Source organism: Gobio gobio (assembly GCF_949357685.1).
Source record: "Gobio gobio genome assembly, chromosome: 14".
NCBI classification, from domain to species: Eukaryota; Metazoa; Chordata; class Actinopteri; order Cypriniformes; family Gobionidae; genus Gobio; species Gobio gobio.
The window spans coordinates 36660106-36681656 of record NC_137107.1 but is presented as its reverse complement, the minus strand read 5'-3'; positions in this window follow the sequence as shown (position 1 = coordinate 36681656).

Genomic DNA, 21551 nt, shown 5'->3' with positions numbered 1-21551 from the left:
GACTGTGTGCGTGACCGTGTGCGTGACCGTGTGCGTGACTGTGTGCCTGACTGTGTGCCTGACTGTGTGCGTGACTGTGTGCGTGACTGTGTGCGTGACTGTGTGCCTGACTGTGTGCGTGACTGTGTGCGTGACTGTGTGCGTGACTGTGTGCGTGACTGTGTGCGTGACAGTGTGCGTGACAGTGTGCGTGACTGTGTGCGTGACTGTGTGCCTGACTGTGTGCCTGACTGTGTGCCTGACTGTGTGCGTGACTGTGTGCGTGACTGTGTGCGTGACTGTGTGCCTGACTGTGTGCCTGACTGTGTGCCTGACTGTGTGCGTGACTGTGTGCGTGACAGTGTGCGTGACAGTGTGCGTGACAGTGTGCGTGACTGTGTGCGTGACTGTGTGCGTGACCGTGTGCGTGACCGTGTGCGTGACCGTGTGCCTGACTGTGTGCCTGACTGTGTGCGTGACTGTGTGCGTGACTGTGTGCGTGACTGTGTGCCTGACTGTGTGCGTGACTGTGTGCGTGACTGTGTGCGTGACTGTGTGCGTGACTGTGTGCGTGACAGTGTGCGTGACAGTGTGCGTGACTGTGTGCGTGACTGTGTGCCTGACTGTGTGCCTGACTGTGTGCCTGACTGTGTGCGTGACTGTGTGCGTGACTGTGTGCGTGACTGTGTGCCTGACTGTGTGCCTGACTGTGTGCCTGACTGTGTGCGTGACTGTGTGCGTGACTGTGTGCGTGACTGTGTGCGTGACAGTGTGCGTGACTGTGTGCGTGACAGTGTGCCTGACTGTGTGCCTGACTGTGTGCCTGACTGTGTGCGTGACTGTGTGCTTGACTGTGTGCGTGACTGTGTGCCTGACTGTGTGCCTGACTGTGTGCGTGACTGTGTGCCTGACTGTGTGCGTGACTGTGTGCCTGACTGTGTGCGTGACAGTGTGCGTGACTGTGTGCGTGACAGTGTGCCTGACTGTGTGCCTGACTGTGTGCCTGACTGTGTGCGTGACTGTGTGCTTGACTGTGTGCGTGACTGTGTGCTTGACTGTGTGCGTGACTGTGTGCCTGACTGTGTGCGTGACTGTGTGCGTGACTGTGTGCGTGACTGTGTGCGTGACAGTGTGCCTGACTGTGTGCCTGACTGTGTGCCTGACTGTGTGCGTGACTGTGTGCTTGACTGTGTGCGTGACTGTGTGCCTGACTGTGTGCCTGACTGTGTGCGTGACTGTGTGCTTGACTGTGTGCCTGACTGTGTGCGTGACTGTGTGCGTGACTGTGTGCGTGACTGTGTGCGTGACAGTGTGCGTGACTGTGTGCGTGACTGTGTGCCTGACTGTGTGCGTGACTGTGTGCGTGACTGTGTGCGTGACTGTGTGCGTGACTGTGTGCGTGACTGTGTGCCTGACTGTGTGCCTGACTGTGTGCGTGACTGTGTGCGTGACTGTGTGCGTGACTGTGTGCGTGACTGTGTGCCTGACTGTGTGCCTGACTGTGTGCGTGACTGTGTGCGTGACTGTGTGCGTGACTGTGTGCCTGACTGTGTGCTTGACTGTGTGCGTGACTGTGTGCGTGACTGTGTGCCTGACTGTGTGCCTGACTGTGTGCGTGACAGTGTGCGTGACTGTGTGCGTGACTGTGTGCGTGACTGTGTGCGTGACTGTGTGCGTGACTGTGTGCGTGACTGTGTGCCTGACTGTGTGCGTGACTGTGTGCCTGACTGTGTGCCTGACTGTGTGCCTGACTGTGTGCGTGACTGTGTGACATGCATGTTTGAAGGAGAATATATAGAATAAAACGAGAAGACCCAAAATGCAGTCACTTTTCATGAACACTTACCATCTGCGATGCTTTACTTCCATCTCCACAGACGAGTGAGGCAGGTTCTTCAGTCTCCGAAGTTACCTGCGTAGATTAACAATAAACTATAAATAAATCTTTAACATGATTAAAGCTTATGTTTGAATAATTGTTTAGAGCAAAATAACATTTAAGAAATAAGGGTTATGAAAGTCACTAGTTTACTATTACTCTTGCTATTACTTGCAGAAAATGCAGTTTGCATTTCTGGTTCACTTACAACTTACAAATATATTTATAAGAACCAATAAAACCATATACATACCATAATTGTTTTCCATTAAAACGGAATTCAAATAAAAACACTTCAAGTGAACTGTCATAGGTTTGGAGTCTTCTTTCATATTCCTCTTTATTAATGACCTCTCCTCGATATTCCATTAGAACATCTCCTTTTTGAAAGTGAGAAGTGGTGAACACTCCCGACCTAACAAAAGAATTAGTCTGATTAATCAGAGAAAAGTTTTAAATAAAGATTTAGAGCAGGGGTGGAAATCCCTGACTCAAACATAGGTCTGCGTTACTTACCTTTGAATGAAGTGATATATTTTGCTTCAAATCCATCCTTGTCTTTTTACACATTGATCATAATATACAGCCTCCTCTTCTGGGCCTTATTCCTGCAATTTTCTGCAAAGGTCCAGCAAGTCATTTTTTTGTGATTTATTGTTTTATACATAAAAGCATCTTACATAATGAAAGAAACATTCTGTGAAAACATATCCTTGATATTTTGAATACTGAATAATACTGAACTTAATGATTTGACAGACAGGGTTACAGCTGAAACATACCTGAAACCTTAAGACACATTATAACTCATAGCGATCTATTAGCTCAGACTAAGTAAAATGACAACATTAAAGTTATCATGCAGTTACAGAATCTGTTGCATTTCTTAGGGATGCACAAATAATTATTTCAGTACCGTTATCATTCAGATTCAGATTAATGTGTTACAGTAACAGCTGAAGCTGAGAAGCATTACGACATTTCGCTAAATAATGTGATCTTAAACGACAGTAATTATAGTTAAACTAAAGTTTGGGGTAAAACTGTGGTTATTTAAATGGTAATCAGTAAGCCAAACAAAACATGGTTACACTTTTACTATAATAAAACCATGGTTTATTTTCGTAAGGGATGTTTCACCAAAGCTAACTTGATTAAAAGTTCATGCTCTTTAATTTCACAGTTGTTTTAATAACAGTCATAGTTTAAATCGTTATAAACTAAAGCAGATTTTAACACAGATAGCAGCTGTGCTGATCATTGATCTTACCTGTGCGACTGCGATGAGTGATGATATCGTCAGAAAAGACTTCGGTCAGGAGAAAAGGCTTCAGTGTGCAGTGTTTTTATAACTTAGTCCATGTAACATGTGGCTATTATTTTATACTTAGAATGATATATTTTCCAATACCGTCGTTGTCGTCGACCTGTGTTAAAGGGGCTTGAGTTTGACAAATTCCAACATTATGAGGACTTCTAGCGGTCAGCCAATCAGAAGCCCCGATTCATACACACGTATTAATAATTAATGAGGAGGCGCAGTACCAAGTCCGTCCTACAGAGGCGCACTTCCGATACACACGTCATACACAAATTCAGGTCTATGTGAATTATAAAGACATGTGGAGAAATTTTGGATTTTAGCTCCCCCTAGCTTCTGGAGCACTTCTACATTCCCCGAATTATGAGGACATCGGCCCTGTCCTCATAATTCAAAATGTCCTCATAATGTGGCGTGTATTCATGTCAAATGTCCTCGTAAATCACATAGGCGCACACACACACACACACACACACACACACACACACACACACACACACACACACACACACACACACACACACACACACACACACACACACACACACACACACACACACACACACACACACAAAAAGATTTAAATGAATGTGAAATATTTTCTTGCAAAACATACTTTTATCTTTTTTAATTACAATATAATTATGAAATAATTTTTGACAGTGTAAAAAAGTAAATAATAACTATTCCTTAAAGTCATGACGAAACAAACGTCGACGATTGGATTTTGAGACTTAGCCATTGTGCTAAAAAATGAATGCAAGCGGACGAAATGATTGAAGAAGTCCACCATACGTCACCAGAGAGAAGTCAGTCGTTTTGACTAGAAGAATTTGATTCAACATTACATTATCAAAAAACATATACACAAAGATTAATCTGTCTAAGGTTTAGTTATGTTCGTTCTTAGTTTTGTTTTCATGGACTTTTAGTTTGTTATTCATCTCATGTATTCCTTTGGTTGAGTTCCCGCCTGTCTTCCGTCTCCATGGTCACACATCATTAAGAGTTTGCCTGGTTCAGCTGTTTGATTATCACCTTGTTATCTGCACTACTCAAGTTCTTGCTTTTCTTATGTTCAGTGTCCGGTCTTGATACGTATGGTTGTGTTTGTGTGCCTGTCTTGATTTAATACCACCCAGTGGAATATTATTAAACTACATTGAAACCTTTTGTCTTCGTCTTCACGCCTTCATATGCAGCGCAACCATTACGGAGTCGTTCACAATAAGATCAATGACATGAATTTAGAAGATAGATAGAGCCTAGAAGGGTGTCATGCATTGTTCTAAGCGTCCTACTATATATTAATCGTAGAGCTTTGAAAGAATCCTACAGAGACTTAACTATGCCTTAGGCTTTACATTGGTTAAATGAAATCTCCTTGCGCACGCTCCCTCTTCCTCATGCCTAACATGCTCTTGATCATTGTGGCAGAAATAATTAACTCTTTTTAATTGTCATTAGATCTGCCGCCAAAGGAACGTTAATTGTCCTGGCGAGAAGCAAAGCAACATCTTGCGATCCGTGCACGTGTTTGAATGTTATCAGGCCATGGGATTTGAAAGTCATGCCAACAGCTTTAAACATGCTCAGAACTACAGGTTGCTGACAGTGAGAACCAAACCGACAAGATGGAGGGATCATGGGAAATATAATAAAAAAACATGGCGGACAGAAAGGGGTTAACAGCAGGCGTCACTGTATTGAAAATCATTGATCTTTTAACACTAATTAAAGCACAGCTGGGTCTGTTCAATTAATCCAGGGAAAGCCAAGAGCCTCGGCACAGGAAAAAGTGCATCTTAGCACACTCTCCCAGACTGATAGTGAGAGAGAGAGGGAGATAGAGCGAGAGATAGAGATGGAGGGAGTGTAAAAAGAGAGAGAAACGGACACCTTGAGTCTGATTAGTTCTCTTTTACGGATCTCCTTTAAAACCTTTTACTTTCTTTTTACGTGCGCACACTTTATGGGACAGAAATGATAACTTTTAAAAGATTGTTTTGAGCTCCTCATAACTTTCTACACTAGTTAAAATCCAAGGTTGCTTGACAGTACCTGGAGCTTTTAAACTCTTTTGGAGTTTTTGTCTCTCTGCTGGAAGTACAGAATCTTCTTTTTTTTATGTACAGAATTCAAAATGTATCATATCTGAAATCTAGGTTTACCTTATACTGCATCCCATAGGAAAGAATGATTTCTCTCAATTTCTCCTTAACAGCAGTTGGACAAAATGAAGACCAGGTTGAGTGCAAATCTCTTTTCTAAGATGTTTCGCTTGAAAAATAGACACCAGTAATCTCACATGAGCCACTTTTAGGATACGTTCACACTGCAAGCCTTAGTGCTCAATTCTGATTTATTGCTCAGATCCGATTTTTTTGTTTAGCTGTTCCTATTGTTGTTTTAAATGTGGCAAATATAAGATTTCAGTGTTGCATGAATTCTGCGTTTAAAAGACATCTATTAGCCGTCCAAACAGCCCTGGCATCTAGGCTAAAACAATGTAAAATATGGGCTGTCTGTGAACATTTAATAGCCCATAGACCATATCCCAACCATAACCATAGCCATTTTCAAAGAAATGAAACCAAACACCTTATAATCACTGCTGACTTTGCTTACATGATGGAATATAATACATCTCGCAAGTTATTTTGGCAGAAACGACATGCAACCAAATTCAAGGTTATTTTGGCTAGAAGTGGGTTACTCATAGCCGGACTATATCGTGCCTATAGTCAACCGAGAAGGTAAAATGACGGCTATTGCTTGCTGTGATCATGGTCCTGAACTGACCCGCATGCGTAAAAGAACGATAAAAAGACGTCACAAAGCACACTGTCATACAGAAGTAAACACGGATAACATTAAAGTAAGTGAGAACGAATATATTTATATATTGCCCCAGTAGCCAGCAAATTTATGCACAGGCAATATAAAAAGAAAAGAAAAAACAAAGACGATGAATGCAAAAAAAGAGAGCAACGTTTTTAAACATTTATGATACGAGCCCTCATGTTTTGCTTGTATAGAGCTGTCGCTGTAATACTTATGAGTTCTGACACATCAATGTCCTTCCACTGACTACCTTTCGCAACTGTCTTGATAGCTTTGGGTATGTAAAATCTTTGAAGTGACTCCCGTGAGCACACAATTGTGATGAATGTTGCAGTGATGTAAAAGTCGCATGAATTCTGATAAGACTGTTTTAGGTCGGATTAGTGGCCCAAATCAGAATTGAAAAGATCAGATTCCATGTGGTTTGTGCTGTTCACACTGTCATGACAAAAACAGATCACTTATGATGAGCAACAACAACAACAAAAAAAGTTTTTGGGTCACATTTATCGGCAGACTGAACGCAGCCTAAAAGAGATCTCAACATTCAACAATGTCTGAAACTGTGCTCAGATTTGCCAAGACACTAAAACCTGCAAACTAAAGTCAGATCTCATTCTCAACATGAACTCACATTCCTCATCAAATTCTTCCAATGCTAAATTATACGTTTATTTTAGAGCTCTAAACTTTTGATTCTTGTTCACAATTGTCTCAGTTCATTTCAGCTAAAATATTAAGGAGAAAAGAGACAAAGTTGATCAAAGCTACAGTAAAACCAATAATATTGTGGAATAAATAATTAGTATTTTTTTTTTTATTCGATTTTAATATACTTAAAGTCCATGAATATACAAATGAGCCCCGCCTCCACTCACACACAGGATCGTCTACAAGTCGATGTATCAGAATGTATCGCTCTTTACAACGTCGGACACATAACAGTAATTAATATGATTAGCCTTTGGCTTGACTAAGTTATCAAACAGCTAATAATGTGTTGCTAATGTTACACAAACCATGTTCCCGTTCACCATCTCAGTCTGCCTTCTAAAAATCAGCATCCTTAAAAGCTTTGAACAACTGGAGAAAGGCGTATAGTTCATCATAATATACATCATATATATAATTCACTTACTCTATTGCTAAATGTACCGGATTTTTCATATCAACAGAACTATATACAATATAACCTGGCTTCTCTTGAGACTCTCCTGCTTTACAGCGCAGTTAATGATATGCTAAAGCCCGCCCGCACTTTGACGGGATTGGTTACAATAGTTTGTGACGCAAGAAACACCAGCGATTTCAAAACGCGTTTTTTGAGACTTTTTGAGTCTTTTATTCAATGCAGTTTTAAGGAGAAAATGAATTTTAAATGAAAATTCCCAGTTTACAAGTTGTAGTTCTACAAGGACGTGAACATTCAAGTAACATTTCTTATTATTATCAATGATACATTTTTTTCAGGATTCTTTGATGAATAGAAGGTTGAAAATAACTGCCTTTATTTGAAACAGAAATGATGTCCTTACTGTCACTTTTGATCATTTTAATACATCCTTGCTGAATAAAAGTATTAAATACTCAAATCTTACTGACCCCAACTTTTAATTGGTAGTGCAAGTAAGAACTCTCCTGAGCTACGAAAGAACAACCTCTGAACAATATAATTTCCTACTGATGACAATTTCGCTCACATTTACAAAACTCCAGAATTTGGACACAGAGAGAATTCCACGTGCACTTTAACAGACGAGTGCAGGTAATAACATCAAATGCCTATGATAGTTCCAGCAGATCTCCATCCTTCTGCACAGCCCCACAACCAGAGGGACCGAGCCCGTATGGGAGAACCCCTCAGCTACCGGTCTTGATCAATAATGCATCTGCCGAGATGTGAGGGTAGGCCTTCTCTTATCGTCTCTGCCAGGCCATGGCCTGCATCCCCTCTTTCCTACATAAAGCTTTAATCTAGGGATCCATCCATTGCCATGCGAGGAAATGGACCCACACGTTTACTCATTCCACCCATCGCTACTTTCATTTCCCTCCCCGCCACAAGTTCATTTCAGCCAAATCCTTGCATCCTGCCATCTATATTGAATCTCACCCCATACGTCCACACATACGTATGTTGTCATAGTTACACTCTGTACTCGTTTCCTTGCGCCTCCCTGAGTTATTGTGACAGTAAATTGGATGTTTAGGGCTACGCTTGATTTGAAATGTCATTGAATATTCCAGAGTTTTTATGAAGATGCCCGTGTAAATACCAGCACACAAATGCAGTACTGTAGCTTATGAATTCTTCAGATTACAGCATTTTGCCTTTTGAGAATTGGACATGGCGAACGCATCACACCAGAGATGAGATTTCCACAAAGCGTTGTTCAGAGAGAGAGGAAGGAAGAAGAAAAAAGTGCTCACTTTGCTCTTTATATAATCAAACTAAATATATCTCAAAATCCTCTTTTTATTCCTCATTGGAGATTCAGAAAGAGCGCTAAGTTTATTTGTGGTTGCTGAATGAAATGACCCACGGGACATGAGCCGGAGGCTGATGCTGTACATCCGCACGGATCTTTATGATGGAGTGGGCGCACTGAAAACAACTTAATATCGGAACACAATGGGAAAACTCAAGAATCTGACTCATGATCATTTACTGTTTTGAATTATACCTTTACTTTGAATATCTTAAAGGGGTCATATCATCATTCCCTCCCTAAGGACCACTTATTAGGTAGACAGAGTTTATTGCACTAAAAACAATATTTACATATCCTTTCCACCATCCCTATGAACTTTAAATAGGCTGTGCTCCATCCATCCATCTATCCATCCATCCATCCATCCGTCCGTCTTCTGTTAAGATAAAGAATTGAAAAAAAGACATTCATACATTTTAAGTAGGGCTGGGTAAAAACTATCGATTTCTCAATTTTAAACTATTCTCACTTTTACAAAACAATATTGATTCTTAAATCCCAAGAATCGATTAGTCATCCTGTTTTCAGTTAATGAATGAAATAAACATTGTAGTGCGCCTCCCATCCAATAAATCGCAATAATCTTTGTGCTTTATTACTATTGATATGAAACAAAGTCTCAGATTTCAAATTACGTCTATTTTTTACGAAATTCAAAAACATAAATACCGTTTTGGCACTGTGGCGCGAGATCGCGGAGCAAACATGAACGGATCTTCTCTTCCGCCTTCATAACAGTAACAGCGCAAAATAAACATGAATGAGCTTCTGAAAGTGTGTTAAAAGATACAGGACAACTTACCAAAATCCGTATCATGTCACATAGAATAGCTCAAGTGTTTCAACCACAGAAAAATGTAAAACGGCTTGTAAACTGTGTCATGTAACATCCCATTTACCTTAAAAATTAACTGTAGAGAGGAGCATTTTGCTAATTATATGCACATTACATAGGATATTCATGTATGTATGAATAAATCTGTCAAGTTTTTATGACAGCCACCATTTAAATGTTTACATTTCAAAAAACTAATTGGAGTAGAATTATGATTATGTAATTGTAAAGTTAATAATTTGCATAATTTGGATGAATTGAGAATTAAGATTTTTTTGGTTTTCAAACAGAGATCACGACTCTCCCACGAGTCTGAATAGACAAATCACTTAATTTACTAAAGGTTCTGACAAAATGTTAATTGCTGCAGTCTGTTTAAAATGTTTTAATTACTTTTTTTAATGAATGATTTAATGACTCACTCATCAAGATTTCACTTGTTTAATTACTGGATGAATCAGCGTTTTTGAACAAATCTCTTGAATGAACGATTCAATGTCATTCATTTTTTTTTAACAGTCACTTGTTGACACCTGGTGTGCCAAGTTACTTTCAAAATGTGATTTGCTCTATTTTGATAGCTTCCGTTGACATCAGATTTATATCTGAACTGAACTTTTATGACTTCTGCGATAATATGAATATTTGCAACACAGAAATGATGATGCTGTGTGGTTGATAAGACTGTTTGTGAAGCGGTTTCATACCTAAACATGACAACTGCATCCCTCGGTTTTCAAACAGATTACATAAACACAGAATATTTGTTTTCGATTTGGTTTACATTATTTAAAACCTGACATTTCAACATTTCTTTAGACATATGTCTCATGTTTGTGTGATACGTTTTCACTAAGCTAGAGTTCCTTTTCTGAAGACTATCAGATTAGACATCATTGAGAGAGAGGCTGTAGATCGCGCATCATGTATGTTTTCTTTATTTTGCAAAAAGCACAACATTTTATTTTTATTGTGACTGTACACAAAAAAAATAGAAACTTAACAGATTATAAAGATGTATAACACTTGCCTGAATGATAAAAAAACGACAGAGTTATTTGAGTCTCTTTGGCACTGATAAGAAAAAAAAGCGAGTCGACCGCGCTGGCGCGACCGCTGACTCAAGGGGGTTAATATCATAGCTGAACCATTGTCACATAGGAATGAGATTGCATGGGTGTTTGAATCGAGATTGCAATCTTTTAACGATTAATCGAGCAATTTTTATCTGCCAAAGGCCAACCTGCTCTCAAAGATATTGGCATCAACATTAGCATAAAAAAACGATATCGGTCAACCACTACTTTGTTTGATATCTTATAATATCAATTTTCTTAAGACTGCCGTAGTAGTCCAAACAGCTTTTGGGGCGACTTTTACACAAGACAATATCTTTGTTTAGTATTGAGTATGGGCAGTACAGCTACAACACCAGCGGTGTAAAAAATGGTATCGAGTCCAATGTATATCGAGTCTAATAAAAGCATTCCATTTTTCAGTTCACTTTATGATTGTTGGATAGCATCCGTTGCGCTCGCAGGGTGAAATCACACAGCGATCAGCGGCCCGGTGCTCTCCAGTCAGCCCGATGTCTTATCTGCTCTTGTGCGTGCAGTCAGTCTGTTCCCGTTGAAGGTGGATGGGCCGCTGTATCCTCCACACTCTGCAATTCCTTTCTCTTAATCTACTGTCTACCCACTGTCAGAGCTACAGAAACATTTGCAGCTTGCATGAAAAGAAATTACCGGGCGGACAGCCAGCGAGAAGGAGAGAGGTGCCGCCTCTGCGCTGTGACAGCGGGAGAAATTGCTGCCACAACGGTTGTGTGGGGAGAGGAAGAGAACGAGGGAGGATGACGATGATGCTGGCAGCGTCTCTAACCGGGGAAAATAAACCATGACAACATCCAAATCACACATGCACTCACTCTCAGCGCGCTTGTTTACAGCGATTATGTGTTTGGGGAGGAGGCAAAGAGAGAGAGAGGGAGAGAACGCATCTCAATTTATGAAGCTTTTTCTACCGCTGAGAGTCAACAAAATGCAGGCAGTGTTCGCTTCCAGAGAGCCAATTCTGCCATCAGTGGAGGCGAACTCACAGGGAGAGCAGCTGATTAGAGAACAGTATGCTCTGTGCTGCAGGGAGAGCATGGAAAAATAGTGGCATGTCTCTCAATCCCTCTGCTGTGTCGCCGAAATGATTTTTGAAGCGCTTTGCATGTCGCTGAATGCTTTTTGAAACATTTTCAAACGGTAAAACATGTTCTCTCTTGCTCTAAAGTGACACTCCGTATTATCAAAAATACACCAAGTGTACTAATTGTGCTTTGCAAGTATGCAACATCTGCAACCAAAATAGAATGCTTTCATTACAACCAACATAACCTGACAAAAACTAAAAATGTTCTCATTGTAATCAACAAAGTTTTCTATACTGCAAGTATAAACTATACGATGTGCAAGCAAGCAAGGACAATTAGATTGAACTTTGACATGTCTACCTTACACCCCAAGCAAGCACTAGATTTATACACAATTATAATCAATTGGTATACACTGTGACAACAACCTACAGTGGATCCATTATAATAAATTAAGCCATCTACACTTCAAATGTGAGAGATGGAGTGATGAAACTAGAATGCTCCTATTATAAAAAGGTGATGCAAGTCCCAGGCAGACTAATGGTTAGAGAGTCTTACTGGTAACCCAAAGGTTGCAGCTGCAAGCCACCCACTGCTCCAGGGCCCTCATTTATCAACAGTGAGTATGCAGAGATTTGTGCGTAAGAACAGTTTCACACAAAGTGTGGGATCTACCAACTTGTACTTATTCGTAGAAATGTGTGTAAATATAAGCACATCTCTGAGCATGCTAACACAGAGAATCTAGTGGTAGAATAGCGACACTACACATACAAAGCATTCAAGAGTGTCACAGTATGCATTAAGCAAATCACATGTCCTGTGTTTCCTTTAATTATAAAACACTCAATTTATCCTTTTTTGAAGTTTTAAACATGATGCGTAATTGGTGTCAAATCCAATAAAAGACCCCTAAAAAATATCCTTGGCCCTAACCTACATCCAGTTCCCTTACCGAAATCCTCAACAAGCCGAAATAAAATGGGGCTTTTATGCAATCGCCAGATTCCCAAACATAATTGGAGCCATAGACTGCACCCACGTCACCATAGAAGCACCATCAACCAACCAATTTAATGTGAATAGAAAAGGGTTTCATTCTGTTAACATGCAAATCATTTGTGATATTTTATATAGATATTTAAATCGACTAAAACAGCAACAATAAAAATAACTAGTTAGCTGATTACCTTATTAGTCCATAGATATCACCGTCAGTTTGTACTGCCGTTATCACTTTCTCCGACAAGCGGATGCAATGAGACCTGTTTTCCTGTTTTTACATGTGACGTCCAGCATAAAGCTTCTACACTATATTGCCAAAAGTTTTGGGACGCCTGCCTTTACATGCATATGAACATTAATGACATCCCATTCTTAATCCGTAGGGTTTAATATGGAGTTGGCCCACCCATTGCATCTATAACAGCTTCAAGTCTTCTGGGAAGGCTTTCTGGGAAGGTGTGTTTATGGGAATTTTTTTGTTCATTCTTCTAGAAGCTCATTTGTGAGGTCAGGCACTGATGTTGGACGAGAAGGCCTGGCATACAGTCCCAGCTCTAATTCTTCCCAAAGGTGTTCTATCGGGTTGAGGTCAGGACTCTGTGCTGGCCAGTCAAAGTCCCCCACACCAAACTCGTCTTTATGCTTGAATTCACTGAGCTCCTGAGAGCAACCCATTCTTTCACAAATTTTTATAGAAGCAGTCTTGCATGCCTAGGTGCTTGATTTTACACACCTGCTGTGGCCATGGAAGTGATTGGAACACCTGCATTCAATGATTTGGAGGGGTTTCCCAATCCTTTTGGCAATATAGTGTATTTATCTTAACAGAAGAGCAACAAAATAATGCTTCACGAAAAATAAAGTGAAGATGATGAACGAACGACAAGGAAGCACAAAAAATGAACATACTGTAGACAAGAATAAATACAAGCAAGAGTTTGTTGTTAGTTGCCAACAGCACAGCAGCTCCAGACAAACAATGACACTCAAAACCAGTGTTACTCACGTATGGAGCGGAATCAAAGCAACCTCAGTGGCAGTTTTCAGGCCTTCCCGCTTAGCTCTCTCCAGCGCTGGAAAGCTTTTCTAATATTAACTCAGGTCTTTCCTGATCATAACCCTTCATTTTCCAGTGATATTCTTTTGATCTTTTCACTTTTGTAATGTCTCTCAGGCATCTCTCTTTCAAGAGTCTTTCTTCAAATCTCCCTCTTGCTCGTTCTCTCTCCTCCACTGTCATCCGCCCCCTAATGCTGATTGGCTAAACGTTTGTTGTTGTGTCTGGTTGTGTCGGTCCAAACAAATTTCAAACAGCGTATATCAAATATCCCACCTTTAACCAAACGCTAATTTGCGTGTGCCATTTCGCACGGTCACGTTTATATTTGCACTGGAACAGTGGATTGCGACTTTAAAAAACGGGTCCATTTGGACTGTCTATATACTCTATAACATCTCGAGTAACGCCTTTTATTCACCTGTTGGTGTCCGTTCTGAGCGTGGAGGAGCTGCCTGAGTTCCGCTTTCACCGCTGACACAAAGAGCAGGCAAGACGCGAGGAAGCGCGATTGGCTAAAATTTTGGTGACATTCATTTTTATGTCCATAACATACTGTAAACAAAAATGATCGAGGTCATGCCAATATATTGTGCGATAAGTTGATATAGTATGCTAATTATTGCCACAGGCCTAGAGTCATAACTACGTTTTATTTGCTAGTTACACCTTAACTTAAAGGCAGGGTAGTTGATTTGTTCCAGAAACATTTTTTGTTATGCTGGTTGAAAGTCTCTTCACATCCTGATAGCAATCACTAAGTGGTGTAAATGTAAATATATATAAAGGAACTGTAAAATGTTTCGGTTGCGGTGCTTGGTGACTGACGTCTGTTTAACTCTGCATGGCAGGAAACGTGCTGATGATGTCTGCCTGAGCAGGGTGCACAGAGGTGTGGAAATCGTCTAAGGTTACGTATGTAACCTCTGTTCCCTGAGAACAGGGAACGAGCGCTGCGTCTAGCTGACGCTATGGGGAACGCCCTCGGCGTGACTGGTGTCTGAAGCTACTATCGAATCACGGCAAAGTCTTTGACCGACGTCAGCCCATGACGTCATCAACGTGCGACCCGGAAGTATAAAAGGGCGCCGTGCCAACACATACACATCTTCTCGTCTGAAGGGACTGTATGGCAGATAGGCCCTGAAGCATGGCAACGCGACGCAGCGCTCGTTCCCTGTTCTCAGGGAACAGAGGTTACATACGTAACCTTAGACGTTCCCTTTCGAAAGGGAACTCTCGCTGCGTCTAGCTGACGCTATGGGGAACGATATACCAACGCCGCCATGCTGAGGGGAGTGTCTGCCCATTGGCAGTGACAACTGTCAACTCAAGTAATTCATAGAAAAACCTGAGCGATTCCCCCTCAGGTCCTGGGCTGACAGTGACAGCACTCCCTACGGTCATAGCCCAAGCTATACAACTAAACGGAACCCTAACGCACTGCGTGGAGTTCCATCTAGACAGCTTGAAGGCCCGGGACCACTACTTCCAAAGAAGGGGTCCCTTCAAGGGAATGTGGCTAGGGGACCCGAAGGAACCCCAGCCAGTCACTACTCGGGAAATGTTCTCCCGAGTGCCACCAGGGAGGCCTGACCTGGTGCCCTAAGTGTTATGGACACTTCGGTTTAGCCAACCCTGTCTGTTCAAACAGAGCCTCTGGATGGTGCCCAAGGGGCGTCCAAGCTAAGGGACTGAAACACAGGCAGTCTTACTTAGCCCGGAACTCAGAGACGGGTTATCCAAGAGAGCAACACTCAGCGTAGTGCTTTTCAACCCTTGCTATCGAGGGGAGTCTGCCTGCTCAAATCAAGGATCTACCAGGTGCTTGTGTTTCAAAGCAGTAGGGAGGCCGAAAGGGCCTTAATGACTGATCTAACAGGGAGGCCTCATGAGAGGCCTACGACCGTCTGACCAGGCTCAGGCGGCTGAGCACTCATAGACGACCCTCATTGAGGGGAGCAGCTGAGCCTGCCTGGCGAGTAACCTCCAGCTGTAAGCCCAACTACCACAATTTCTCACAGAGAACTGGTAATCAAAGTGCCTAGCTCAGGAACTTCAACTTCAAGGAGGCCCTGTGGGCCTACTACTTGATAGCGGGTATTCCAGGGAGGCCTATAGAGGCCTACTACCTAACCGCAAGCCATGCTGGAAACCCAAGCATCCAGGCTCGGGACTCCGTCCTCAGGGAGGCCTTAGTGAGGCCTACTACCTGACAGCAATACCGCCTGCTGAGGTTACCCTTGTTTTCTCAAGGAGGCCTATGGAGGCCTACTACTTGACAGTCAAGCTACGCAGGCTAGTCGGGCATCCTGTTAAGGAACCCGTCCTCAAGGGAGGCCTATTTAAGGCCTACTACCTGATAACCAGCCTTTAGGGAGGCCTGGAGAGGCCTACTACCTGATTGCAATACGTGCTAAATGACTGGGTCCCAGGAACACCTCAGGGAGGCCTGATGGGGCCTACTACCTCGTTCGAGTGACCACCATCTGGGACTCGACAGTCAAGCTACGCAGGCTTTTCGAGCATCCTGATTAAGGAACTCGCCCTCAAGGGAGGCCTATTAAGGCCTACTACCTGATAAGCAGCCTTCAGGGAGGCCTGGAGAGGCCTACTACCTGTTTGCAATACGTGCTAACTGTTTCAAATGACTGGGTCCCAGGAACACATTAGGGAGGCCTGATGGGGCCTACTACCTTGTTCGAGTGACCACAATCTGGGAGCTCACCCTCCGGGAGGCCTATTGAGGCCTACTACCCGACAGTCAAGCTACGCAGGCTTTTCGAGCATCCTGATTAAGGAACTCGCCCTCAAGGGAGGCCTATTAAGGCCTACTACCTGATAACCAGCCTTCAGGGAGGCCTGGAGAGGCCTGCTACCTGTTTGCAATGCGTGCTAACTGTATCAAATGACTGGATCCCAGGAACGCCTTAGGGAGGCCTGATGGGGCCTACTACCTTGTTCGAGTGACCACAACCTGGGAGCTCACCCTCAGGGAGGCCTATTGAGGCCTACTAGTCGACAGTCAAGCTACGCAGGCTATCCGAGCATCCTGATTAAGGAACTCGCTCTCAAGGGAGGCCTATTGAGGCCTACTACCAGATAATCAGCCTTTAGGGAGGCCTGGAGAGGCCTGCTACCTGTTTGCAATTCGTGCTTAACTGTTTTAGATGACTGGATCCCAGGAACACCTTAGGGAGGCCTGATGGGGCCTACTACCTTAGAATTTAACAGCAGGTCTTCAGGGAGGCCTGATGAGGCCTACAACCTGCTCTGGGAGTGACCACAATCTGGGAGCTCACCCTCAGAAAGGCCTAGTAAGGTCTTAGAGTTAACAGCAGGCCTTCAGGGAGGCCTGATGAGGCCTACAACCTGATAGCCGCCAGGCTAGCTGTCCCGATGCGCACATCGGTACATACCTCCAGTGAGGCCTGGTTGAGGCCTTCCAACTGAAAACGCGCCTTGTTCAAGAGGCCTACTGAGGCCTACAATTGACAGCCGACCTTCAGGAGAGCGTATTTGCCCCTCTTTAACCTGATAGCCAGCTAGGCTAGCAGTACCTTGATGCCTCAGCATTGGCACCTGCCTTACTAGAGCCTCCGATCTAAGTGGTACATATTACCAACGGTGGCGGTGCCTCAGCAACGCGCCTCCTTCATCCACATCCCAACTGACGCCTCAGCGTTCAGTCGTTGATGAATACCCAACTCTATACAGGAAACCTGGGGTCTGTAAGAAATACATATTTTTAGTGTAATACACAAAAATGACCACTCTCACCTGCGGCATGCTGAGCGAAGACTCATTGTGCGGTTCTCACCACCATGTTCTACCGCCCTTGAATGCCTGAAAGGGGCGTTCTCACTGAGCAGGTCCGGGCGGGCCGTCAGAACATGGTTCTACTCATCATGGGCCCGCCTCAGGCCTGATGTAAGAAGTGCCTGGGTAAAAAATCATTAAAAGACATTAAAAAGGAAAAAGGAGAGGGCTAGGATGTAACCGCCCTCAAGGGAAGTGATCCATCACCAACGCCGAGAGCGTTGGTCCTGGATCACCTCCCTCAGATCCTTTTTCCCCCCGGGAATCCCATCTCCTCTGTGCCCTGCTCCTCCACGGAGGGGGGGGGGCACGAGAGGAGACGCTAGCTCTCTGGTCCTGCCTACGGTCCTCAGACCGTGAAGGACCAGGTCCCGCCTGCCTGGGTGGGGGCGCGGATCTCAGCGGTATGCATGTCTTAAATGCCGCTGAACGCGCCTTCGCCTCCCTGAACTTTCCAACCCCCGCCTCAACGGAGGTGCCGAAAAGTTCAGTCGGCGAAACCGGCGAATCGAGGAGAAAGCCTTTCTCTTTCTCCCCGATATCAGCCAGGCTCAGCCACAGATGCCTCTCCGTGACCACCATAGCCGCCATAGAGCGGCCGATGGCAGCAGCAGTCTGCTTGGTGGCCCGGAGAGCAAGATCTGTGGTGCGGCGCCGCTCAGCAACCGCCTCAGGGGACAGCCCGGCCCCCTGGTCGAGATCCTCCAGCAGGTCCGCCTGGTACGCCTGAAACACCGCCATGGTGTGAAAAGCAGCACCAGCCTGACCCGCTGCCGTGTATGCCCCTGCCATTAAAGCACAGTTTGAGCTCTCAGTGTTGATGCCCACGAAATGCGAGAAAAGTCTGCAAACGTTCCTCGCCAGTCGGTAGCCTCAACACATATCCATATTCCCCTATCCCCTCGACATCAGCGAAGTTAAACGCTGATGCTGATGAATATTGGGTCGAATATGGATTCTTCCATGCCCTCTCGATCTCTGTAAGAAGATCAAGAAGGAATGGAAGGCTCATCTGAGCTGATGGTTTATGGCCAAGGAGAAAACGATTGTGCAATCTACCACGAGCGATCTCTCCTCTAACGCGCCAACATGGCAGCCGCAGCCTGCCTGCAGTACGTTCCATAACATTCATCAGCTCAGCATACACGGTCAGGGTGGCTGAGAGGATTCATACCACTCTCACCAGCCATCCCTAAGAGCACTTGCTGTTTAGTCTCGTTAACCGCCAGATCGTCGCGACGATCGGCAAGCTGCATCTGAGAACCCATGATGTATGCCAACGCTCAGCCTCAGCTTGAGCGGGACAGCATCATCCAGTCCCAGATGCCAAACTTTCTTCCCTCAGGAAAAAAGCCAGACTAGAGTGGAGCGATCTCAGATTGAAAACCGCTCACACTCACACACAAACAACTTCAAATGAACTTGACTGTGCATGCTCTTGATCCCAGGCAGTAAATACACACTCGTGTGTATTAATAATTGAATTTGTTTTACCTTAACTCGTATAGCAGTTCAAACAGACAGTCCCTGAAGACGAGAAAGATGTGTATGTGTTGGCACGGCGCCCTTTTATACTTCCGGGTCGCACGTTGATGACGTCATGGGCTGACGTTGGTCAAAGACTTTGCCGTGATTCGATAGTAGCTTCAGACACCAGTCACGCCGAGGGCGTTCCCCATAGCGTCAGCTAGACGCAGCGAGAGTTCCCTTTCGAAAGGGAAACATATGTTTACATGCATGTAGGACATTGTATCAATGCATTCGGACAAACATGTATGGTCCTACGACTACCACAGTTGATATATACATATATATATGGTACCGAACCAAAACAACAAGCTTATGTTGAGTTCATGCTATAACTACCTGTGATGTTATACTTGGAGCGGTTTGTGACTCAATTTATGCATTTCAATGGCAACACTATCAACTCTGAAATGAATCTGCAGCTGTCAGGTGGTACAGGTCAGTACTCTTTAAGTTGTTTATGTTCATTATTATTGTAATGCAGTGGCGGGCCGTGCATTTCACATCTAGGCCTTCAGTGGTATCCTACCTGAATTAATTCACCTCTTAATAAAATCATCATGATGCCACGGCTATAGAAACCATCAATATTATACAGAAACGCAGTAGGCTATAACAGGGCGTTGCGTCTCTCATGGAGCTAGAATGAATGATTAAATGATAAAATAATTTAAGATTTATTAACGTTCTCCGACCACCGAAAGCCAATTGTGTGTTTTTTTGTATATATTTTACACGAAAGAAAACTTAACAGTATAAATGGTTCTTGAAAAATCTTACCACCAGTATGACAAATTTATTTCAGGTGAGGTTCAAAGATAAAACATTTTTTTTTACATTTAAACCCCACAAAACTATATTTTGATAGTATGAAAATGTTGTAAATAATATATTAATAACGAAAATAATAATAATAAAAAAATGTATCATAAATTTACAAGAAAAAATAAATTACATTCATCACGGAAAAAACGGGGCACGGATTAGCCAGCCCAGGGTTGACTGTAGGATATAAAAAATGTAAATAAAATTCATTATAGCTTAACTTACTCGCCAAAATAGGCTATGATTATTACACAAAACATGCCAATGTTTGCAGTAAATTTACTGCTATTACCCATCCTCTCAAATAAATCAAGATCCGCGGGACTTCAAAATCAGCTGGTATACATTACAGTACGTTCGTTTTTAGCCGTGACAGATCGAATAGCGTTCCTTGCGGTAATTTTGAAAATGGCTTTGTAAGTATGTCAATTAATACATTAATTTCTTCTCCTATGTCAGCCATTTGGGTTTGAAAAAACGCTATTAAAACTACAGATGCGGTTTGCTGGTTATTCTGACTAGGCTACTAGTACGCTCTCTGATCATCCAATCAAAGGACGCGAAAATGCCAACGTTATTGTACGCCAGATGGCCCCGCTGTCGCCAACTCGAAATCTGATTAGCTGATTAAATCCGAGTGATTATCTGATTTGTTAAAGCGCACAGTTTCATTACCATTCATTTAAGCTAAGGGCGCCTGCGATATTGATTCTGAAGGCCTCAAGGCAGATTTCTTTGACCTGGCAACACATGATGACTGAAATATGATTGGATCAAAGCTCTAACATAAACAAACACTACTGGAAGCAGTGCAACCAAGAGAAAAGCGATGAAGTTAATAAAATAGACTATTGGGAATAATTTAACACACATTCATGGAAAAAATATATAAAAATTTAAGTCTGTGATTCTGATAGTGATTAGGCCAGCAGAGAAGGCCTTGCTGGCCCTGACGGCCCACCACTGTTGTAATGTTATATTCTTTGATACATGAGGTAGTTTAATGCTTTCTCTCATAACGCTTTTGTTTGCTCCCTGGTGTATGCGTTCATGCGTTTCGAAGGAGACATGGCTTTGGAGATGCTCTGAAGGGAGGGTGGGAGCTAGTTCTCCATTGCTAGCCTCTCCGAAAATTGGCCACCTTACCTTTAATAGCATAAATGTTTCTGCTTCAAATAGGATAGAAAAGAGTGGAAAGTGTGTTTGTGTTCAGGAAACATGGTGTTGCTTTTTCAAATAGCTAACCTCGTCTTCGACCCAAATGTGTCCTTCCTCACTCTTTGCCATCTAAAACCCGCCGTTTGCATCTCTCAGGGTCAGAAGAAGTTCAGGAAGGATCCAAGGCTGATTTATCAGAAGAGGCAAGAGAGGCAGAAACATTTGGATGAGATAATAATCAACAGTACAAAAATATGACAAAACCTGACACCAAGTAGTGTGAAAAACACTCATTTATTATTTTAATGTAACAGTGTAGGACAGTTCTGTCCTCAAAGACAAAAAGTTACATGACAGGAGGTGTGAGTGCCAGATTATCTTGTCAATGTTGACTCTTTAATATAAATGTTTATTTATATATATATATATATATATATATATATATATATATATATATATATATATATATATATATATATATATATATATATATATATATATATATATATATATATATATATATATATAATTTCATATAAATTCATATTTATAAATATATTTACACGTTTCATGAATATAACTATAATGCTTCCATTAAGTAAATATGAGAGAAGTATTCAAAACATTTTCTAACAAAATTAAATTATCAAATAAAAAAAAAATATCT